The sequence below is a fragment of the Giraffa tippelskirchi genome, chromosome 1 (genome assembly GCF_054371585.1).
Source record: "Giraffa tippelskirchi isolate mGirTip1 chromosome 1, T2T-mGirTip1v1.2.pri, whole genome shotgun sequence".
Taxonomy (NCBI): domain Eukaryota; kingdom Metazoa; phylum Chordata; class Mammalia; order Artiodactyla; family Giraffidae; genus Giraffa; species Giraffa tippelskirchi.
Window position 1 is genome coordinate 156706737 of NC_137275.1, and position 24752 is coordinate 156731488.

General features: G+C 43.3%; 1 protein-coding gene across 5 annotated transcripts in view; it reads right to left on the reverse strand.

Moving 5' to 3' along the window:
- Nucleotides 1-406: 406 nt before the first annotated feature.
- KDM4C (lysine demethylase 4C) overlaps nt 407-24752 on the reverse strand; it is a 435647-nt gene continuing 411301 nt past the window's right edge. For 3 of the 5 annotated variants that reach the window (XR_014056693.1, XR_014056673.1, XR_014056739.1), the window contains 2 exons: nt 20772-20904; nt 20333-20462 (listed from right to left, as the gene is read on the reverse strand). The gene's annotated coding sequence lies outside the window, so the exon portion shown is untranslated. Of the gene's footprint in view, nt 1051-4407; nt 4512-20332; nt 20905-24752 lie in introns of those variants that run through there. The other 2 variants (XR_014056674.1, XR_014056681.1) reach the window with 2 other exon arrangements.

Below are 24752 nucleotides of genomic sequence, written 5' to 3' on the forward strand. Positions count from 1 at the left end.
GAAAGGTTAAATATGAAGAGAGGAAATTCAGCATTTGATTGATGAAGTAGAGCCAGATTTGGGACTGATGACTTCACAAGAGTAGGATCAAAAAAATGGTCAGAAATTTAAGAAAGGAGTAGAAGGGACATAGAGGCAAATAAAATGTTTCAAAAAGTCTTGCTATGAAGGGAACCAGAGACATGACATGCTAACTGGTAGGAGATGGAGAAGTCAAGAAATTTTTGATTTTTTTTTTTTTTTTTAGTTTTTTGGATAAGTCAGAGTATGGCACATCTTTAAGGTGATGGTAATAATCCAGAGGAAAAGGGGAAAGGATAATGGTAAAAGAGGACAGAATGACTGGACCCATGCCCTTGAGGAGGTAGAATGAACAGGATTCTTTACACAAGTAGAGCAGTGCATCTTTTCTAAGATAATAAACCTTTATTAACTGCAATTTTGTTGTTGTTTTAGTTCCTAAGTCATGTCTGACTCTTTGTGACCCCATAGACAGTAGCCCACTAGGTTCCTCTGTCCATGAGATTTTCCTGGCATGAATACTAGAGTAGGTTGCCATTTCCTTCTTTCAGTTCAGTTCAGTGGTTCAGTCACGTCCGGCTCTTTGCGACCCCATGAACCGCAGCACGCCAGGCCTTCCTGTCCGTCACCAACTCCCGGAGTCCACCCAAACCCATGTCCATCGAGTCAGTGATGCCATTCAACCATCTCATCTTATGTCGTCCCCTTCTCATCCTGCCCTCAATCTTTCCCAGCATCAGGGTCTTTTCAAATGAGTCAGCTCTTCACATCAGGTGGCCAAAGTATTGGAGTTTCAGCTTCAACATCAGTCCTTCCAATGAACACCCAGGACTGATCTTTAGGATGGACTGGTTGGATCTCCTTGCAGTCCATTGGACTCTCAAGAGTCTTCTCCAACACAACAGTTCAAAAGCATCAATTCTTTGGTGCTCAGCTTTCTTTATAGTCCAGCTCTCACATCCATACATGACCACTGGAAAAACCATAGCCTTGACTAGACGGACCTTTGTTGGCAAAGTAATGTCTCTGCTTGTAATAGAAAGTAACATACAGATATCAGTAATGAGCTTATAGTGTACCTGCATACATGTTAAATCACTTCAGTCATATCTGACTCTTTGTGACCCTATGGACTGTAGCCCTCAGGCTCCTCTGTCCATGGGATTCTCCAGGCAAGAATACTGAAGTGGATTGCTATGCCCTCATTCAGGGGATCTTCCGAACCCACGTATTGAACCCATGTCTCTTTTAGTCTCCTGCACTGGCAGGCGGGTTCTTTACCACTAGTGCCACCTGGGACATGCTGTATTAAAATCTTAATTGACTCTAATAAAATGATATTACTTCATAAATAAACATAGATCAATACCATGGTCTCAGAGTATTTCAGAGCCTACCTCTTCCATAATTTACTTTATCAATTTCTTCTTCTTGGACATTTAGGTTTTTTCCAATTGTTCACAGTTAGAAACAATGACAAAAGAGGCCCCTAACCTCTGGTACACTGACTGCATGCTTCATCCTAAGCCTTCCCCTGACCAGACTCAAAGTGAAAGTCGCTCAGTCATGTTCGACTCTTTGCAACCCCATGGATTCTACAGTCCATGAAATTCTACAGGCCAGAATACTGGAATGGGTAGCCTTTCCCTTCTCCAGGGGCTCTTCCCAACCCAGGGATCGAACCCAGGCCTCCTGCATTGCAGGCAGGTTCTTTACCAGCTGAGCCACAAGGGAAGCCCAAGAATACTAGAGTGGGTAGCCTATCCCTTCTCCAGGGGATCTTCCTGACCCAGGAATTGAACTGGGGTCTCCTGCATTGCAGGTGGATTCTTTACCAACTGAGCTATCAGGGAAGCCCTGCCCAGGCTCAATCCCCACTCTAAGATCAGAACTTTGCTATATATTCAAGATCTAGAGCATGTCACTTCCACCACCCAGAGAGATGTGCCCATTGTCTGGCAGACAGAGCCCAGGAGAGTTGAAACTGACACTGCTTCTGCCCCCTCTGGGACTCACAAGTGCTAATAAATTTGAAGAGTGCCACAGAGCAGTGGCTCAGATGATAAAAGAATCTGCCTGCAATGCAGGAGACCTGGGTTCAACCCCTGGGTCGGGAATATTTCCTGGAAAAGGGAATAGCACTCCCCCTCCCCCGCCCCCAGTATTCTTGCCTGAAGAACCCCATGGACAGAGGAGCCTGTCAAGCTACAGTCCATGGGGTCGCAAAGAATCGGACATGATTGAACGACTTACACATACGCACACACATACAGAGCCATAGCCTTCAGCCCCAGAAGTTCTGAAAATGTTTTAGGCCTAGTTATGTTAAACATTTTCTTTTAAGAAAAAGATTTAGAAATGGGAAAAGTGAAGATACAGCAGACTGAATAGCTTGCTCTAAATTTCTCAGCAAAGCAAAAATACAAGCAGGGAATTCCACTGGGGTCTGTATGACTCTAAGAACCCCTTCCTTTCTCCCTTTCATTGTACTCTCTGTCTCACAAATTCCTGCCACCATCACTAGCCCTTCTCAACCTTCCCCAGGCCTAACAGCAACACAGCCCCTTCCTGGGAACAGAGTCCATCCTGAACCAAACTTCCATGTCCCTTAGAGTCAAGGCTAAGGTCCTTCCAGCTTTATCTCTGATCTTCCTTTCATAAGCTCTTTGAAGTCACACAGGCACTTCCCAGCCCCCAGTATGCCCTGACATTTCTTTTCTCCTTTTCTTTATTCATGTCCTTCCCACATCTGGATGTCCTTCATTGACCTCCACATTCTAGGATCCCACCCACTCTTCAAGATCTGGCTCAGATGCCACCTCCTGTAGGAAGTTTTGCCAAGTGTGGCTGGGCTTGCCCACCTCACAATCCCTGGAGTGCTTTAACTGTCTCTGTTTTGTGAACTTAACACTATCTTGTTTAGAGATCATTTTTACATTTATCATATCTCTTCTACTATCAGACTTGAAACTCCTAGAGGAAAGAGATCATGTCTAAATCATCTAAGTAGCTCTTTGAGCAACAGGCCCAGTACTGGCATAAAGTAAGCCCTTGTTAAAGGCTTGAAGTACAGGTGAATGGATGGGTAAATGATTCCCTAGCTACCCCTGGCTTAAAAAAAACTGTTTTGATGAATGCATTTTGTTCTATTTAAACTCTAGAACCTGTCCTCGCTGACATGGTTATGTATAGCTGTCACTAAGTGCCTTGAAACTCTTCATTCAATACCTTTCCACCTCTGCTGCTGTTAGTAACCCAATTCTTCAAGTCCACCTCCATCCTTTCCCCTTAAAGCTCTTACTCTAGTTTCCCATTATTATTTCTCTCAGATATTCCTAGCTGAGAAGTCAGTTAATAGGTACTTAACATATTTATAGTCTTTGCCATGGGGAGCTGCATTTTAATAGGACCTTCAAAAAGCAGAAAGTATATAGACTTCTAATAATGAAATTTTACACACCATAATAGAAGGTAGGGAGAAAACCTGTGTAATTGCCTACTCCATGACTTCAGGCTAGCCCAGTGGCCAGGCTTCCTACAAGGGAGTAGGAATTATCCTGAGAACTCTGCACCCCTGAATCCCAGCCCCATCCTGACTCAGGAACTGAAAGCAGGACATTCCAGCACTCATGCCTCCACTGATAGTCACCTTTGACTGTGCCAAAAATCTCAGCCGGCATCAACTTAGCACCATGGAGGTCATAGTTCTCTCATTGCCCTCAAAATTTAAAGAACAAACTACTATATATAAAAAATAAATAGGATATAAGGATATATTGTACAGTATAGAGAATATAGCCAATATTTAATAATAACTTTAAGTAGAGAATAACCTCAAAAATTTTGAATCCCTATGTTCCATATCCAAAGCTAATATAATACTGTAAATCAACTATGAAAGTGAAAGTGTTAACCACTTTCAGTCATGTCCGACTCTTTGCAACCCTATGGACTGTAGCCCACCAGGCTCCTCTGTCCAAGGAATTGTCCAGGTAAGGATACTGGAGTGGGTTGCCATTCCCTTCTCCAGGGGATCTTCCCAATCCAGGGATCAAACCTGGATCTCCTGCATTGGAGGCAGATTCTCTACCACCTGAGCCACCAGGGCAGTTAAAGTGCACTATCATGGCCTCATGTCTGCTCTAACTAGAGGTCTAGAAGCCAAGAGCAGAGCTGGGCCCCTTCCCACACTCCCACCAGGAAGCAGGCAGTCACTCACCTGCCTTCCTAAGCCCTGACCCCAGAAGAAAGACTTCAAAGGGTCCTTATTGAGCTTCCTGGGCCTGGGAGGGGGCAGAGAAAACAGATGGGGAGACATGAGTGGCAGATGGGGAGACCCCTCACAACTGAGCCCCATCCTGTCTCCAGGGAAGTAGTCCCTCTTACCTGAGCCAAGCCAGTCTTCCTAGCATCCTACTGTGGCAGTCAGAGGCCCAAGAGAAATCTTTTGAGGACTTTCTCTGAACTGATCTTTAGCTTCAGTGAGAATACTAAAAAAATAAAAATAAAAAAATATTTGGTTCTGGCTCTAAGGAAGCCATTAAAGTGCTAATAATGAATGGAAAGCAAGGGGCTGGGTTTTGAACCTAGTTTCATCATTATAGCTCTGTGACCTTGAGCAAAATGCCCAACTTTTATTAGCCTTCATTTCCTATAAAATGGTCATAAAACAATACCTATTTCATTGACAAAAGATAAGAAATGTAAGGCACCTAGTACAGTGCCTGGACTCATAGTGTGAATTCCCGCAATGTTAACAGCTGTTCAGGAGATTGTGGTAGGGCTACTCAAGACATTAGACATGGTATTTAGGCAATGGAAAGAAGGAGAGAGAAGTCTCATTCCTAACACACATATACCACCACTAACACCCTACTTTTGAATTTGCAGCCTTACCCTTGTCCCTGAGAGCTGGCCCCAGCTACCAGATACCTGCTGCTCTCTGGTCTGGCATTCAAGACCCTCCAAAGCATGCCTTTGGTTTCTATTCTTATCTCTCAACTTCCTTCAAACGGCTTATGCTCTGGCCTTACCTGACCATGCCCCCACTGTAACCTTTCCTGTCCCCAAATCCTTGACTGTCTGCGCCACCACCAGTGTTGACATCCTCCACCTCATTGAAGCCTTAAATCCAAAAGCCTCTCTGATCTCCAAGTTAGGATAAAACTTGGCCACCTCTTAGCTTCCATAGCACCTTTAAGATTAAGGCTCTCTATTTTCTCAAATCATCCTTTAAAATGCAAGCACATCAAAGGCATAACAACTTTTCTGCCAAGCTTAGAAACTCTGGGCATAATAATACACTGAGAAGGGATGCAGGACACAATTAAGCCACCCTGAGCCTTGTGCTTTATTCCCAAGACAGCAGGCTCAAGCCTTCAGTGAATAGTTTCTGGTTACCTGGGGCTTTGCTTGTCTTTCTCTCGTCCTTGAAGCAGAGCTCTTTCTATCTAAACTGTAGATCAGTTCCTCAGCCTGGTTGTCCTAAAACCCACAGGATGCTCCTCTCACTTTCTTGCTTTACTTTTCTAGCTTTAAAACTGCTCCCCAAATCTGCTTCATTTGCTGTTCTCACCAGTCTCCATGTTTCTCAGATTTTTAAAAACATATTCTGTATTTGATATTAGTCAACCCCATAGCCATCCTTGGGCACCTCTCTGATCAAGCCCCACGTCCAGACTACTAGCTCTTATGTTAACTCCTGCAGAGCTCTTTGCCTCAGGCTTTTGTCAAAGGAAGCCCCAGGCAACTCTTCCCTAAACTTCCTAGGGTCTTGTCTGTCATCTACATCACTGAGTGTCTCCTCGAAAAGCCCCACATGAGATATTTCTTTGAGATGTTACTGCTAAGAAAAGCTCTTCTGCCTCCCCTGAAGAACGTTCCCTAATTCTCTCTGATCATAAGGACTATGTAACAGTTCTTGTCCTAGTTTGGGTTTTTAGTTGCTAAGAGCTTGGCATCAGGTTTGAGGCCAAACTAAACGAATCCGGCTCTCTGTACAATCCAGGGCTCCTTCCTATGGGGTTACCTCTTGATGTTTAGAACAGTTCAGCCTGTTTTGTTTGGGTATTTGATTATTTCTTTGAGCTTCCCTGGGTGCAGATTCTATCTGTTCCCCCTCTCTGTCACTGGAGGGTCTTCAGCCACCTCAAAACAAAGTCTTCCTGTCCTCTACCTCCTGGCTACTAGATTTTTTTGTCTTGAGTTCTATTCTTCTGAAAGGCAACATGAGAACTTAGGGAATTTTATTATAGTATTTGAGATGGGAATGCAAAGAAAGAATTAGAAATTTACTTTCCCCCCTTTTTAAAGAAAATCAGTTTTTTATCACAAGTCCACATGATCATAATTAAGAATAGTTCTCTATGTCTTGTTAAAAAGCTAAACACAGGGGCTTCCCTGGTGGCTCAGTGGTAAAGAATCCGCCTGCCAATGCAGGAGACACGGATTGGATCCCTGGTCTGGGAAGATCCTACATGTAATGGAGCAACTAAACCTGTGTGCCACAACTGAGCCTGTGCTCTGGAGCCTGGGAATTGGAATTAGAAAGCTCAAGCACGCCAGAGCCCATGCTCCACAAGAGAAGCCACGGCAACGAGAGGCCCGAGCACAGCAACAAAGACCAAGCACAGCCAAAACTAAATAATTTTTTTTTTTTTTAAAAAAAGCAAAACACAGCAAATAATTCTCCACTTCACTACTCCCTTCTCCCAGAGACAACACTTTTTACCTCTTTTAGTTGATTCTTTTGGTATAACTTTAAATAATCTGCTTATAGATTATTTCTGCTATTGTATTATTCTGTGGTTTCTTTGGTTTTTAAGTTTTAGGTATTATTTACTGACTTGAGGAAAATCTCATTTGCTACCACAACTATCACCAGCTCTCACCAACCTCCACACACCATTTCTTATCTACCTCTATTCCCAGTAAGTCATATGGTAATTTTTGTTAGACTGATTTTAGTTAAATTATTATGATTATATGAGGACTACAGCTGAACTACGTAGCATATTACAGTTACTTTTCGTCCTCAGCACAACTTTTTGTTTTTTTCCTGGATTTAATATTTGTATTGTTTGTTTTTCCATATTCTTGCTTTTTATGGTCGTGACACTAATTCAGATCTGCTCCCAAGCTGTGTATCTCTTTCCTCAATATCTTGTTCAGTCACTCAGTCATGTTCAACTCTTTGCAACCCCATGGACTACAGCATGCCAGGCTTCCCTGTCCATCACCAACACCCTGAGCTTGCTCAAACTCATGTCCATTGAGTCAATGATGTCATCCAACCACCTTGTCCTCTGTAGTCCCCTTGTCCTTCTGCCTTCAATCTTTCCCAGCATCAGGGAATTTTCCAGTGAGTCAGGCCCGAGTATTGGAGCTTCAGCTTCAGCATCAGTCCTTTCAATGAATATTCAGGATTGATTTCCTTTAGGATTGACTGATTTGCTCTCCTTGCAGTCCAAGCGACTCTCAAGAGTCTTCTCCAATACCACAGTGCAAAAGCATCAATTCTTCAGCGCTTAGCCTTCTCTGATCCAACTCTCACATCCATACATGACTACTGGAAAAACCATAGCTTTGACCATACAGACTTTTGTCGGCAAAGTAATGTCTCTGCTTTTTAATATGCTGTCTAGGTTTGTCATAGCTTTTCTTCAAAGGAGCAAGTGTCTTTTAATTTCATGGCTGCAGTCACCATCTGCAGTGATTTTGGAGCCCCCCAAAATAAAACGTCTGTCACTTTTCCCACTGGCTCCCCATCTATTTTGCCATGAAGTGATGGGACTGGATGCCATGATCTTAGTTTTTTGAATATTGAGTTTTAAACCAGCTTTTTCACTCTCCTCTTTCACTTTCATCAAGAGGCTCTTGAGTTCCTCTTCACTTTCTGCCATACGGATGGTATCATCTGCATATCTGAGGTTATTGATATTTCTCCCAGCAGTCTTGATTCCAGCTTGTGCTTCATCCAGTCTGGAATTTGGCATGATGTACTCTGCATATAAGTTAAATAAGGAGGGTGACAATATACAGCCTTCCTCAACACCCACAAGTACATTAAGAATTTGGTTGTTTTCATCCAGAGCCTTTGACCTATTCAAGCCTGTATTGGTTGATCTCTAGATCTGCTACACAGTGGGAAAACAACTCCATAGTAGCAAAGGGAAGAATCTGTTATTTGGACCTGTAAGAGCTAGAGCCATGGGAGAAGGTCACCCAGAGAAAGTCAAAGTCTTAGGTAGAATACAGCCTCTGTCCAGCTGAAGCCCAGCAGGGAGAAAACATGGGAAACAAATATTACCATCTCACTTTCTTCATCGTGATCTTCTGCCAGCATCTCTATTGGTCAATGTAATTTAGTCATTAAGTTTTGTCTGACTCTTTTGAGCCCACGGACTGGGGCCTGCCAGGCTTCTCTGTCCATGGGACTTCCCAGTCAAGAATAGGAGAGTGAGTTGCCATTCGTTCTCCAGAGATCTTCCCAATCCAGGAATTGAACCTGGGCCTCCTGCATTGCAGGTGAATTCTTTATCAACTGAGCCACCAGGGGAGCCCTCTATTGGTCAAGTACATGTGTGCGTGCTCAGTCACTTCAGTCATATCCGACTCTTTGTGAGCCTATGGACTATAGCCTGCCATGCTACTCTGTCCTTGGGGATTCTCTAGGCAAGAATACTGGGGTGGGTTGCCATAACCTCCTCCAGGGGATCTTCCCGACCCAGGGGTCAAATCTACATCTCTTATGGCTCCTGCATTGGTAGGCAGGTTCTTTACTACTAGCGTCACCTGGGAAGCCCCTATTGCTCAAGTCCAGTTGCACATCAGTGGCAAGAGAGCTCAGGTCATGTAGTCCATAGTGGTCAGTCTCTTGTGGATAAATGGAGAATAAACTGAAGAAGCAAACAAAGAATACTAGCAAACCTTGTCTTTCTCTTTTTGGCTAACTCCGTTATTTCTATAGAACCCATTCTCCAGTTACTTTATTAGAAAGGGCACAATAGAGGTAAATTACCTAAGTTTTTGTAAGTCTGAAAAATATCTTTCTATATCAAACTAAATTGATAGTTTGGTTTTATATTCAAGATTGGAAATAATTTTTCTTTTTACTCTCTTGTACTTTAGGTCCTGTTATTGCTATTGAGAAGTTTCCTGTCATTCTAATTGTTGACTGTATAAAATATTGAAGCTTCAAGTCAGTTTTTGTACCCACAATTCTGAAATTCTAGAATAATTTTTGTGTGTCTTTTTTTTCTCTCAACACTGAGTGTTGGGTACTCAGTCTGCCCGTACAATTTAAAATTCCTGTTTATAAGTTATAGACAATTTTCTAGAATTGTTTTCCTATTGATTTCTTCACCTCTGTTTTCTCTTTCTGGAACTCCCATTGTTTGAGTGCTTAAATTCCAGGCCTGGTTCTTTCTTTTCTTGTTTTTTTCTTTCCTTTATATTGTTCTTTTATTTATTTATTTTTTTTCTTAGAGAGATTTACTTAAATTTATGCCAATTTTCAAGAACTTTTTTCGGTTCTTTGAAAGTTCCTTTTTGTAGCATCTTGTTCTTATTTTCCTGAGGCTATTCGTGGTAGTTTTCATTGGGGAGTGAGAGGTTTGTTTTTAACTTTATCTTGTTGTCACTCAGTCGCCAAGTCATGTCTGACTCTGTGACCCTGTGGACTGCAGCATGCCAGGCTTCCCTGTCCCTCACCATCTCCTGGAGTTTGCCCAAGTTCATCTCCATTGAATCAGTGATGCCATCCAACCATCTTATCCTCTGTTGCCCTCTTTACTTCTGCCTTCAGTCTTTCCCAGCATCAGGGTCTTTTCCAATGAGTTGGCTCTTCACCTCAGGTGGCAAAAGTATTGGAGTTTCAGCATCAGTCCTTCCAATGAGTATTCAGGGTTGATTTCTTTTAAGACTAGTTTGACATCTTTGCTGACCAAGGAACTCTCAAGAGTCTTCTCCAACACCACAGTTTGAAAGCATCAATTCTTCTATGCTCTGACTTAATGGTCCAGCTCTCACATCTATACATGACTACTGGAAAGATCATAACCTTGACTATATGGACCTTTGTCGGTAAAGTGATGCATTTGCTTTTTAACACACTGTTTAGGTTTCTCATAACTCTCCTGCCAAGAAGCAATCATCTTTTAATTTCATGGCTGCAGTCACTATTTGAAGTGATTTTAGAGCCCAAGAAGAGGAAACCTATCACCGCTTCCATGTTTTCCCTTTCTATTTGCCATGAAGTGATGGGACTGAATGCCAGGATCTTAGTCATTTGAATATTGAGTTTTAAGCTGGCTTTTTCACTCTCCTTATTCACCCTCATCAAGAGGCTCTTTAGTTCCTCTTTGCTTTCTGCCATTAGAGTGGTATCATCCACATACCTGAGGTTGTTGATATTTCTCTTTGCAATCTTGATTTCAGCTTGCAACTCAACCAGCCCAGCATCTCGCATGATGTACACTGCATAGAAGTTAAATAAACATGGTGATAATAAACAGCCTTGTTGTACTCCTTTCTCAATCCTGAACCTGTCAGTTGTTCCATGTCCAGTTCTAACTGTTGCTTCTTGACCTGCATACATGTTTTTCAGGAGACAGATAAGATGGTCTGGTATTCCCATCTCTTTAAGAGTTTTCCACAGTTTGTTATGATCCACACAGTCAAAGGCTTTAGTGTAGTCAGTAAAACACAGGTAGATGTTTTTCTGGAACACCCTTGCTTTCTCTATGACCCAGAAAATGTTGACAATTTGATCTCTGGTTCCTCTGCCTTTTCTAAACCCAGCTTGAACATCTGGAAGTTCTCGATTCACATAATGCTGAAGACTAGCATGCAGGATTTTGAGCATAACCTTACTAGCATGGGAGATGGGTGCAACTGTCTGGTGGTTTGGACATTCTTTAGTACTGCCCTTCTTGGGAATTGGGATGAGGATTGATCTTTTCCAGTCCTGTGGCCACTGCTGGGTTTTCCAAATTTACTGACATATTGAGTGCAGCACTTTGATAGCATCATCTTTTAGAATTTTAAATAGGTCTGCTGGAATTCCATCACCTCCATTAGCTTTATTGACAGCAGTGCTTCCTATGGCCCACTTGACTTCACACTCCAGAATGTCTTGCTCTGGGTGACTGACCACAGCATCGTGGTTATCTGGGTCATTAAGACGTTTTTTGTACATTTCTTCTGTGTAGTCTTTCCATCTCTTCCTGATCTCTTCTGCTTCTATTAGATCTTTACCAATTCTGTCCATTATTGTGCCCATCTTTGGATGAAATATTCCTTTGATATTTCCAATTTTCTCTAGTCTTTCTCCTTCTGTTGTTTTCCTCTATTCCTTTGCACTCTTCACTGAAGAAGGCCTTTTTGTCTCTCCTCACTATTCTCTGGAGCTCTGCATTTAGTTGGGTGTACCTTTCCTTTTCTCCCTTGCTTTTTGCTTCTTTTCTTTCTTCAGCTATTTGTAAAGCCTCCTCAGACAACCACTTCGCCTTCTTGCTTTTCTTTTTCTTTTGGATGGTTTTGTTTGCTGCTTCCTGTACAATATTGAACCTCTGTTCATAGTTCTTCAGGCAGTCTGTTTATTGATCTAATCCCTTGAATCTATTCATCACCTCCACTGTATATTCAGAGGGGATTTAAGTCATACCTGACTGGCTGAGTGGTTTTTTTCACTTTTTTTAGTTTAAGCCTGAATTTTGCTATGAGAAGTTGATGATCTGAGCCACAGTTAGCTCCAGGTCTTGCTTTTGCTCATTGTATACAGCTTCTCCTTCTTCGGCTACCAAGACTGTAATCAATCTGATGTCAGTATTGGCCATTTGCTGATGTCCACGTGTAAAATCATCTTTTGTGTTCTTGGTAAATGGTGTTTGCTACAACTAGTGCATTCTCTTGGCAGAATTCTGTTAGCCTTTACCCTGCTTCATTTTGTATTCCAAGGCCAAACTTGCCTGTTACTCCAGGTATCTCTTAACTTCCTACTTTTGCATTCCAATCCCCTATGATGAAAAGAATGTCTTTTTTTGCTGTTAATTTTAGAAGGTCTTGTAGGTCTTCACAGAACCATTCAACTTCAGCTTCTTTGGCATCAGTGGTTGGAGCACAGACTTGAATTACATTGTGCTGAATGATTTGCCTTGGCAATGAACCAAGATCATTCTTTTATTTTTGAGGTTGCACCCAAGTACTGCATTTTGGACTCTTATTGATTATGAGGGCTACTTCATTTCTTCTATGGGGTTTTTGCCCTCAGTAGTAGATAAAATGGTCATCTGAATTATATAATGGTTATCTGAATTCACCTATTCCCATCCATTTTAGTTCACTGATTCTAAGATTTTGATGTTTGCTCTTGCTATTTCTTGCTTGATCATGTCCAATTTATTTTGATTCATGGACCTAACATTCCAGGTTCCTATGCAATACTATTCTTTACAACATCAGATTTTACTTTCATCACCAGACACGTCCACAACTGCGTGTCATTTCTGCTTTGGCCCAGCCACTTCATTATTTCTGGAGCTATTAGTAGTTGCCCTCTCCTCTTCCCCAGTAGCATATTAGACACCCTCCAACCTGGGGGGCTCATTTTTCAGTGTAATATCTTTTGGCCTATTTATACAGTTCATGCGATTCTAGCAGCAAGTATCCTGGGATCATTTGCCATTCCCTCCTCCAGTGGACTACATTTTGGCCTTATGGTGAACCAGATAGGCATGCTCTGGTGTTCCCTCACACACGCACGGGCGTGTGCATGTGCACATGTGCTCACACACACACACACATAGAAAACAAAAACAATTTGAAAGCTGAGTGTACAAGGGAAGGGACTGGCAACTCTGGGCTTTCCTGTTGGGTTAAATGTCTTGGCCATTTGCGGAGAAATCTCCAGTGTCATAATCTTGAGCTCTCCTTGGTTGGGTTAGAGTTTACTCTCCTGTCTGTAGAACTTGAGTTTCCAGCATGTTGAGAACTAAGTGAAGGAATAAGGCAGAGTCTTACTCAGTGTGTCATGTCTACTTAATCCCCTTGTTCCCAACATGTTTCTGTTCTCAGTGATGCCTCTTGTCCTCTAGCCCACCATTCTGTTTTATGCTCTTCAGAAATCATACTTCCAATCTTTCTTTGGGACAGAAACGAGACTGTCTGTCTACAAGAAACTGGAAAAGGGTCTCCTTAATCTCTGAGCAGTTATCCTATTCTTAGTTCTGCCTTCACCTATACTTCTACACAAACATGGAATCACCAATTTCTGAGTCTTTGAGGGGAATTCTGGAGTGTTCATTGCATTCTTAATTTTTACATAAACAATTTTTCTACTTTTACTCCACCCACATCCCTACTTTTAGATGTACATGGAATCATTCCTTTCTGAGCCTTGTGGGAATAGAAAGATTCTGTATGTTAAGTTGCATTTCTTCTTGGCTTTCCCCTACTGCCAGCTTAGGACTCAGCTCCTTCAAGTCTACCAAATATTTGGCCATCCTTTGGCTTTCTAGTGTCTAATTTTAATATTATCTTCTCTCTCAACTTCTTTGTCATTATTATTTTTTGTCATTAAAGAAAACATTTTACTGTAATTTTAGTAAGCTTTAGGGTTAAGATAGAGGTAAAAGTATATGTTTCTTTCTTCCATCTTCATCTTAGAGGTAACTGCTTCTTAATGGTGGGATCAGAAAAGCATAGAGTTTAACTAAACTTGCATTTATGCACTTATGCATTTTTTTGTACACAGGGCAGAATCAGAGGAGGCATTCACACTGGATTGTTTGTTTCATACGATTCACCACAAATTTATCAAGAGCACACAAGTAACTTTATGAGCTTTATGCCATAGATTTAGATTCTGTTTTTCAGTTCTCTTCCATGTATTTATCTCCCCTCCTTGAAACAACTCTGTGAAACAGACAAGGCAAGTGTTACTATCCCCATTTGACAACAGAGGAAAGTAAAGCTCATAGGAATTGAATGACTTATCCCAGGTCTTGGACTACCATAGCTGATGCTTTTCCTTTGGTCCATGCTTTTTCCAAGTGTCAACATCCATTTTCTGCAAAGTTCCCAGATTGGCCCATGATGGTCTACACTGGGACCAGCTGTGGTAGATTAAAGAATCATAAGATTCCTGGACCCCAACTCCAAGAGATTATGATGTACATGTAAGGTTTGGAGTGTAAACCAAGTATCTATTTTTAAATAGCCCCCTAGATGATACTGGCATGTAGACTGATGGGGAACCATTGCCCTAAGGGACCTGGAAGTGGTCTGGTGGGGTCCCCTAGGCTTCAAGGCGTAGATGATTAAATGCCAATTTCCAGAAAGTAACAATTTAGCCATCCAGATAGCAGTCATTCCAGGATGCCACAGTCAAAGCTAATAGCTTCTTCCCTTCCGCTCCTCCCCGTTGCCCTCTGTAGAGCTCACTTCTGCTCTCATTACCTGTCCTGCCTATTCACATAATGGAGATTCCCTTGCCAGCTCCCTCCACGGCTCCATTTCAGCTTGTGAGACTTCAGGGACTCAACTCCCTGAAAAAATTAAATTGAAAAACTTCCTCCTTGATAACTTAGGACCTCTTGTGGAACTCAGCTCTCTTAGGAGCCAGAGGGCAAGAATATTAACCATTCTGCTCGTTATCTGATTGGCAGCCCCACAGATGTTATCCCCAGCTCTCAGGTGGCCTCCAAGCTGGAAAATATAAAATCCAAGTTCCTTTGGGTCAGAGAGGGAGCATCTAGGCATCAAAATGCACGTATATGCATATGAATGCACAGTTGTGCACAGTGGAAGAGGTTTCTCTTCTAGACTCTGAAGGTCCTTGAGCTGGAGAAGTTTAAAGAATGACAGACAGAAGAAAGGAGCTATATCACAAGAGGCTCAGTGGTCAATTCAGCACTGAGTGAAAGAAGACACAGCCCATTGGCAGGCCAAGGAGAGAGCACCATGGGCATCTAAGCCAGGGAGACAGAGTACCCTTCTGGGAAAGAGTTGCCCGAAGGAAGGAATTGGATGCATGTGTATTGTATGTGCATGTGCTTAGTCAGTCCTGTCCAACTGTTTGTGACCCCATAGACTATAGCCTCCCAGGCTGCTCTGTCCAGGGATTCTCCAGGCAAGAATACTGGAGTGGGTACCTGTTCCCTTCTCCAGGGGATCTTCCTGACCCAGGGATTGAACCCTGGTCTCCTGTATCACAGGTGGATTCTATACCATCTGAGCGACCAGAGCATGAATATGTAAGTAACTTAGCTATTTGAGTGGAGGAACAATTTTGACTATGGGGTGAAGTCCTTACAGTGAACCAGATAGGTATGCCCAGAGTACCTACCACTTCCAAAACCCCTTTTAAGGGGTTCCTTCTACATATATCATTTTGTTGGTAGCATGAACTCAAACTCCTGGCCCAGCAAATGGCCTGGAAGGCAAAGCTGACCCAGAGGTGGTCAATAGAGGCTAAGGGACTATATGAGCCGGCCTGGAACAAGAGCACTTGAACAAGGGTGATTAAATCAATCTGATTCTTCAAGAAATGTGCTTAATTTATTCATCAAATACTCTTTGAGTGCCAACTGTGTGTAGATATCTTATTTTTAAATTTATTTAACAAATGCTTCTACTGAACATAGTCTGTGCTAGACACTAATACAAGTACTTTACAAATATTAATCTATTTAATTCTTAAAACAACCCAATAAATGCATTGCTATTTTTGTCCACATTTTGAAGGTCAGAAAAAAGCAAGGCACAGAATGCCTAAGTAACTTGCCCGAAGGCTACACATTTATGAAGTGGTAGAGCCACTAGAGATAAACAGAAAAACCAAAATCCATGTCCTCATAAAACTTATTTTCTAGTAATGATTTTGGTCTGGACCTTTGCAGAGAATCAGTGGTATTGGGAGCAGAAGCTAATAAAAATCACAGGCCAACAGCAAGACCAAATGGCAGCAGAGGCCTTGGAAGGAAGGGTCAGGGAGCGGCTTGCTGATGATAGAAAAAGTTAAAAGCCAGTGAACTGAGGGTGGGGGCACAATACGATAAACAGGTCCCAAGAAAAACATTTCTGTTGCCAGTCACATTCATTTCCATGAGGCCAGATTCTTCCTGGAGCCCTGTGAGGCCTAGCCACGTAACAGTTTTGCATCTTCTTACCTCTGCAAAAAGACCACCAGTGCTGAAGTAATATGAGTGAATTTTTGTTCTTCACATCCTTCAGAGTCTCCAACAGCCAGCCTTGTGGCACCCTAACCCCTCGTGAGAGCAAGGACTGCTATAAACAAAACCCAAAAAGGCAGTGTATACAAAAACAGTCTCCTTGGGAGGTTAAGAGCATGAAGTTGCACTACTCTGGGGACCAGAGAGCCACAAAAGGAGGGATGAAGGGCAGGATGACAATTCCTCCTGCTTTGGAGAAGTGCAGGGCTGGAGTAGGGTGTTGGTGGGAGTCACCCTCAGTTAAGAATGGCAGTGGCTGTCCTGGCCCTGTGATCCCCAACTTTGGCCCGTGCTGGGGCCAGCATCACCTCACTACATCTTTAGCATTACAACAGTGGCAGCATCCACACTGCTTTCTGGGTATGATGTGGGACAGCTTCGGCATCGTCAGTAGCTACAGAAACCTGCAGGCAGTGACACCTGAGGAACTGACATTCCTAAGGTTATACTGGAGAAGAGACAGAACAAAATGACAGTCACCATGGGAAACCAAGAAGATTTATTTATGAGTGCATCTGAGATATCCCTTGGGACTCTAAAAAATAATTGGGTAGGAGACTGGAACATTGCAATAGCATCTTGTAGTTAAAAGTAATGCATAATGTGATGTGAAGTCACTCAGTCATGTCCGACTCTTGCGACCCCATGGACTGTAGCCTACCAGGCTTCTCTGTCCATGGGATTTTCCAGGCAAGAGTACTGGAGTGGGTTGCCATTTCCTTCTTCAGGGGATCTTCCCGACCCAGGGATTGAACCCAGGTCTCCCGCATTGCAAGCAGACGCTTTACCCTCTGAGCCACCAGGGAAAAGGAATACCAGTTTTAATTTTTTCATTGGGAATCTGTTTAAACCTTCAAGCTGATGAGACCATGGCAAAATGAGTACTTTTTTTTTTTTTAATTTTCCTTGGTCTCCTCTCAGTCAGAGCTGTTCTATACAGGGAAGGCTCTGTTTACTAAGGCTGTGCCAAATCTCATTTGTCTTTATTCTCACCTCCGCTGTCAGTCAGGAAGCCACATTTTAGCTTTGAGTCAACAGTGATGCTGGAAGGGAACACTCAACAGGAAGCTTCAGCAGCTCTGATGCAGGTCGGAAGACTTTCCTGGCAATGGCTGGCTCACTGGAATGTGCTCCATTAGGCAGAAGAGCCGGCAGTAGTTGTAGAATCATAAGCACTTCAGAGCTGGAAGGGTCCGTGGGGATGGCCTAATTCCCTCACATCACAGATGGGGGAACTGATGAGAATTTTATGTGACCCTCTGCAGGGGTTTCACATTGTGCTGCTCTTCCCCCACATCAAGACTTACCAGCTTCTGTCACTCTCCCCAAGAAGAGTGCCAACCCTCCCAGCCCCCTGAGCAAATGAGCCTTGTGATCTCATCTCTTTCCTCCAGTTAAGTAGGGTAATACCTGGAAAGCCTATGTATACCAATGTGAGTTAAAGGTGTTGATGGTCTTCAACACATCAAGGTCCCAGAAGTTGGAAGACTGACGATCAAGATGAAGATAAAGATGGTGATGATGGTAAAGAAGATCAGTAATAGCAGCAGCAGTTCCCACTTTTTGAACAGGGCAATATGCCAAATACCTTATATACATTCATGCAACACTTAGCAGCACTCTTTTTTTATTATTATTTTTTAAAATTTTGGCTGTGTTGGGTCTTCGCTGTGGCAGGCGGGCTCTTTGTGGTGGTGCAGGGGCTTCTCACTGTGGTGCGTGGACTGTCTTATTGCAACCCAAGGGCTTCTCTAGTTGTGGACATGGGCTCTAGAGTGCATGGGCTCAGTAGTTGTGGCATGCAGGCTCTAGAGTGCGCAGCTCTCTAGTTGCAGCTCAGGCTTAGTTGCCCCACGGCATGTGGGATCTTAGTTCGCTGAACAGGGATCACACCTGCATCCCTTGCATTGGAAGATGGATTCTTCACCACTGCACTAGCAGGGAAGTCCCACTATCAGTCTCAAGAAATGGATTTTATTATTCTCATTGTACTGATGGAGAAACTGACGTCCAAATGTCAAGAGATACATACCAAGTCACAAAGTTATTAAGGGGCAGAGGGAAGACCTGTACTCATATCATCACTCCTTACCTTTGGTTAGACACTGCTCAATAATAACCTCTTTCTTACCTCAGAAGGGAAGGGAGTTCAGATGTGCAACAGACTGTTCCTCATTGAGCTAGAAGAGTGTTTTCTATCTCAGTTCTCTGTGACTGGTTCCCACTGACCTTTCTATTGCCTGGGGGGAAAACTTGGCAAGTCAAAATTATACTTAAATTGCAAAAATATTGGTGTCTTACTCAGTGAGGAGAGAAAACCAGGAGGCAGAGGAGGCCTAGAGAGTCCATCTTGAGGAAAATCAAACCAAACACATTTCTCATCCTATTCATTTTCTAACCTATTTAAATAGGATTCTAATTGCATAAAACAACTAATTTTGTTCATTATGTTTCAATTAAACTAATCTGAAACTCAGGATAGTGGCACTGCTGTTGAATGGCCATATTAAAGATGAAACATAATCTCTCTTGACTCCATTTCCTTTGACAAAATAAAGTTCAGCTACTATTGAGCTTGCAATAAAAGGTCTCTTTTATAAATGGCAACAAAGGGTGCAAATTTATGAACAGCAGTTTTTATTATCATCAACAGCCATTTCCTTTGTTACCAAAATATGCAGAAATGATTATGGAGACCTTTTATTCATTGTGGCTTTGATTTTGGGGAGCAGGGGAAGCTGGAGATAAACAGTTTCATAATCATATCACATTAAAGTCACACATGGAGAGTCCATAGGGGGTTGCCCCAAAGCCTTGATGCAGGACATTCTATGGACTAAGCAGACATTTCAATTTCCAGCTTTGTAGGCTTCAATCTCTACCCTAGAGCCCAAATCTCTGTTTCAGGGTAAACAAGAAATGCTTCTACCTACACGGCCTGTTCATGCCATTTTGTGGCCTCAAGGAAGAATCGGTTTCTTTTCTTTTGAATCATGGAGGCAAGGAACAGTCTGTCTAGGTAGCATGAGCTGGCCTTGGCGAACGAGCTTTCCCACCTTCTGGTGACACCTGGCCCTTTCCATGAATAGCCAGAATGGCATGACGCCACCGTTTCCTTCTTCAGGGACCTGCTGTGCTCACAGTTAGCCACAGTTGGCAGAGTGTCCTTCCCTGGTAAGCAATACTGTGACTTTCAAGCCTGGTGATGTTAATTCAGTGCCCAAGCTAAGACAAATGTCATCAATCCCTAGCCCAGTGAGTGCACACGTCAGAATGGCATTCAGTGAGGGCCTGTGACATGCAGAGCATCATAGGGAATATGGAGATGAGTAAGGCCCTGTACATAGTGAGAACTACCCAGCGAGCAGTGGATATAAAATAAGTGAGCCACACAGATGGTAAAGAATCTGCCTGCAATGCAGGAGACACGGGTTCGATCCCTGGGTCAGCAGGGTCCCCTGGAGAAGGGAATGGCAACCCACTCCAGTATTCTTGCCTGGACAGAGAAGCCTGGTGGGCTACAGTCCATGGGCTCACAAAGAGTTGAACATGACTGAGCAACTTAACACTTAACACACTTCCTTATCCAAAATTCCTGGGGCTAGATTTACTGTTCGTAAGTGCAGAATTTTCAGGATTTTTAGAAAGGCAATTTCATGCCAATTATCATATACTGCCTAACACTCAACACAAATTTTCTACTGTGATATGTTTGAATATTCAGACCAAATGAGTTAAAGAATATAGAACAGTATTATGGACTCTATGGGAGTGGGCGAGGGCGGGATGATATGGGAGAATGGCATTGAAGCATGTAAATTATCATATGTGAAATGAATCGCCAGTCCAGGTTCGATGCATGATACAGGGCGCTTGGGGCTGGTGCACCAGGATGACCCAGAGGGATGGGATGGGGAGGGAGGTGGGAGGGGGGTTCTGGAAGGGGAAAACATGTACACCCATGGTGGATTCATGTCAATGTATGGCAAAACAAATACAATATTGTAAAGTTTAAAAAATAGATAAATTAATTTAAAATTAAAAAAAAAAGAATATAAACAGCCTCAAATCAGTTCAGGTTAGGTCACATTTGCTTCTAAATAATTTATGAGTTATAAGAAATCTTCTGGGAGCAAAAGAACACTTGCCCAGGGGAGGAGAACACCCCCAGAAGGGAAGGGGGAGAAGACCAGTTCGTCCATGGTACTCCTGGAAGGGAACAGGTGCAGTGAATGAGAGAGGTGACCTCCACTGGAACTCCTGGGACTTCTACCAGGAGGGTGAGAGAGGCCCATCGCTGAGTGTGGTGTCAGGGGTTTATCTGTCTCCAAAGACCTGCTGCAGAAGGGCTGTGTCCTAGCATTCCTGGGGACTACTGAAGCTGAGGGCCACACTCCCCCAACCCCCAGTCTCCTGGCCCTGATCTTCAAGGGCAGTTCTGCTAGGGAGCCAGGGTGTACCTTCCTACTTTGTCCTCTGCCTTCCACTGAAAGGGTTCACAGCACCACAATCACAAACCTGGTGAATCGACAGGAGGCAGGTCTCCATTTGGCCAAGTGTATCAAGTATAGTAAATAATATGTTCAGAAGAATTCTTCATACTCAATATTTTCTCATGAAAATTTTTCTTATGCTTCTTAGTCTCCAGGAGCTGCAGCAGAAGCAAATGGAACATTTTTTTAAAGTGCTATAATATATGAAGGCAAAATAACACTAGTCAAGCAAATCTAGGTATTTAATTCTAGAATTAGGTAGTAGTAATGGCTGTACACTGTTGTGAATATACTATAAACCACTGGATTGTACATTTTAAAAGAGTGAATTTTATGCCATATGGATTATATATTAAAAAAAAAATAAGTTAATTGGGTGAAATGACTTTCACCTCCATCCTACTCTGAGGACCACACCCTAAATCTTATCAACACAATCTCAACTACAGAAATCTTACACTAATACCTCTGAATGCCTTCTCTCACCCTCCCTCCTGCTATATCTGTTTAGCTATTGTTTTAGTTCCCTGCTTAGTGGTTTAAACAACAAAATTTCAGCAGGGCTGATCCCTTCAAGAGGTTTAGTTGTTGTTCTTCAGCTGCTACTCTTTGCAACCCCATGAACTGCAGCAGGCTTGCCTGCCCTTCATTATTTTCCAGAGTTTGTTAAAAATGCCATTTATCCATCCATCTCATCCTCTGTCACACCCTTCTCTTGCCCTTAATCCTTCCCATCAGGTGTTTTCCAATGAGTTGGCTCTTCCCATCAGGTGACCAAAGTATTGGAGCATCAGCATCAGTCCTTCCAATGAATATTCAGGGTTGATTTCCTTTAGGACTGACTGCTTTGATCTCCTTGCTGTCCAAGGGAGTCTAAAGAGTCTTCTCCAGCCCCATACTTGGAAAGCATCAATACTTTGGTGCTTAGCCTTCTTTATGGTCCATTTCTCAAATCTGTACATGACTACTGAAAAAACTTTAGCTTTGACTATGTAGACTTTTGTCCGTCAAGTGATGTCTCTGGTTTTTAATATGCTGTCTAGATTTGTCATAGCTTTTCTTCCAAGGAGAAGTGTCTTTTAATTTCATGGCTGTCGTCACCATCTGCAGTGATTTTGGAGCTCAAGAAAATAAAATCTGCCATTGTTTCCATTTTTTCCCCCTTCTATTTGCTATGAAGTGATGGGAACAGATGCCATGATCTTAGTTTTTTGAATGCTGAGTTTAAAGCCAGCTTTTTCACTCTCCTTTTTCACCTTCATCAAAAGGCTCTTTAGTTCCTCTTTGCTTTTTGCCATTATGGTGTTATCATCTGCATATCTGAGGTTGTTATTTCTTCCAACAATTTTGATTCCAGCTTGTGATTCATCCAGCCTGGCATTTCACATGATGTAATCTGCATAGAAGTTAAAGAAGCAGGGCTACAATATACAGCCTTGTCATAGACCTTTCCTAAGTTTGAACCAGTCCATTGTTCAATGTCCAGTTCTGTTGCTTCTTGACCTGCATACAGGTTTCTCAGGAGGCAGGTAAGGTGGTCTGGTATTCCCATTTCTTTTAGAATTTTCCAATTTGCTGTGATCCATAGTCAAATGCTTTAGCAGAGGTTTCAGAGAATATTTCCTTGCCTTTTCCACCTTCCAAAAGCCATCTGCAAACCTTGCCTTCTGAGCCTGTGATGTTGTCTGTCACCCATTGTGTGGGCCCACAAAACACACTATTCTTGGCACTGCCGTCAGTCCCACCTCAGCCATGGGAACCCAAGGAATTGGCCCAGATGTCCCTCAGAAAGCCATCAGCACAGATCCATAGGCACAGATCTGCATACCAGGTACCAGTAGTCACATAGTTACTCAACTGGACACGTCACGGGAGCTAAACATTCACTAGAGGCCCTAGCCTGGCACATGGCCCCAGTGTCCACAGCTGCTAACTCCAGACCCACCTCACCCACAGGAACACCCACAGGAACATTTATCTTCTTGGATGTCCCACAGGCACTGAACTTACAAAGGCACTAACAGCATAAATCCACCAACATCACAAAGCCATGAGACAGGGCTCAGATTCAGCCCTGCCTCCACATTTGGGGCAACTGCTTGCTTGTTCCCAGTAGTTGCAGAGGTGGAGCCCTGCCCACGGTGAGCTTGCTGAGGAGGCGGCGGCTGTGGTGGGGCCCTGGCCTTCTCTTCACATGTGCGTGGTAACAACGGGTCTTCTGTGGTGGACCTGGGCTCCATTTTGCACACTCCTCCCAGTTTTGGTCTGGGCCACACCCTAGGCCCTTCGGGCTGTCTCTGTGCAGCCAACCCCAGCTTTCTCCCCACATTTGACCACTGAAGCTGTTCAGCACCCAGCCCCCACATAAACCAGTAGATATGCTCTTGCTGATGGATGGCTCCTATGTAGCAGTACTCAGTGGTTCCTCTCTCAGTGGAAGTGCTCCCAACACACCTACCCCACCTTGCAGCTCAGAAACAGATCAGGGGCTTCTACTCCAACAACTGGGAGCAGACCCTGCCTGCCACAACAGGGCTGTGATGCCAAAGAGGAGGCCCTGCTCAACATCCAGTGCAGGCTCTGCTCACTACCACACCTATCACACACCCAATCAAGGGAATAATTATCAGCACACACTGAGGACAGTCGAAGCAGTGAGTGCAGGGTAAAGCACAGAGGTGGGTCAGAAGCAGGTATGCTGGTATCTCTCCATTCTGCCTCCTGCAAGCTACTTGCTATACTCTCCTCTGAAGCTCCCTGTCTGACCCAGCTCATCTCCCCACAGATGAAGGGGGCTCCTTCATCTGTGAAGGCAAGCAAAGTGAATTAAAAGTTGCTCAGTCATGTCTGACTCTTTGCGACACCATGGACTGTAGCATGCCAGGCTCCTCTGTCCATGGACTTCTCCAATCCAGAATACTGGAGTGGGTAGCTGTTTGCTTCTCCAGACAATCTTCTCAACCCAGGGATTGAACCCAGGTCTCCCACATTGCAGGGGGATTCTGTACTGTCTGAGCCACCAGGGAAGCCCAAGAATACTGGCGTGGGTAGACTATCCTATCTCCAGCAGATCTTTCGGACCCAGGAATCATACCGGGGTCTCCTGCATTGCAGGCAGATTCTTTACCAGCTGAGCTACAAGGGAACCTCTTCTCATTCACAGCTCCCTCCCAGGGGCACAGATCCCATCCTAGTTTTGTTGTTGTTGTTTTTACTTTTATCCTACCCAGTTACATCTTGGTCTTTCTCATGTTTCGGTTGTATGAAATCTTCTGCCAGAGCTGCGTGGTTATTCTGTGAGAATTTTTCCATGTGTAAATGTAATTTTGATCTATTTGTTGAAAGAGACAAGCTCCACATCCATCTATTCTGCCATCTTGATCTCCTCTCACACATTTGAATATTATAGGTTTGTCATCTGAAACCATGTGAAATGCTCTCATGAACAACACTGGTGTCCTCCTAATGAACAACTATATGATCTGGGACTTACAACATTTTCTCTCTATTGATCCCTCTGCCTTTTTGGAATACTGTCTTCCGTTGATGTCTGCGACATTACAACATCCTGGTTTCCCATTTCTTGGCCCGTTTCACTGCTCATTCACAACTCAACTGTGTGTAGCTCTTTCCCAGGGTTTTTTTCATTTCTTTTCACATCTTGTTCTTCTCTCATGCAATATGTTCTCTCCCTGAGTTACTTGACCACCATTCCGCTTCTTGTTGTTGTGTAGTCACTCAGTCGTGTCTGACTCTTTGCAAGCCATGGACTGCAGCACACCAGCCTTCCTTGTCCTTCACTATCTCCTGGAGCTTGCTTAACTCATTTCCACTGAGTCAGTGATGCCATCCAACTGTCTCGTCCTCTGTCATCCCCTTCTCCTCCTACCTTCAATTTTTCCCAGCATCAGGGTCTTTTCAAATCAATCAGCTCTTCACATCAGGTGGTCAAAATATTAGAGCTTCAACTTCAGTATCAGTCCTTCCAATGAATAGTCAGGATTGA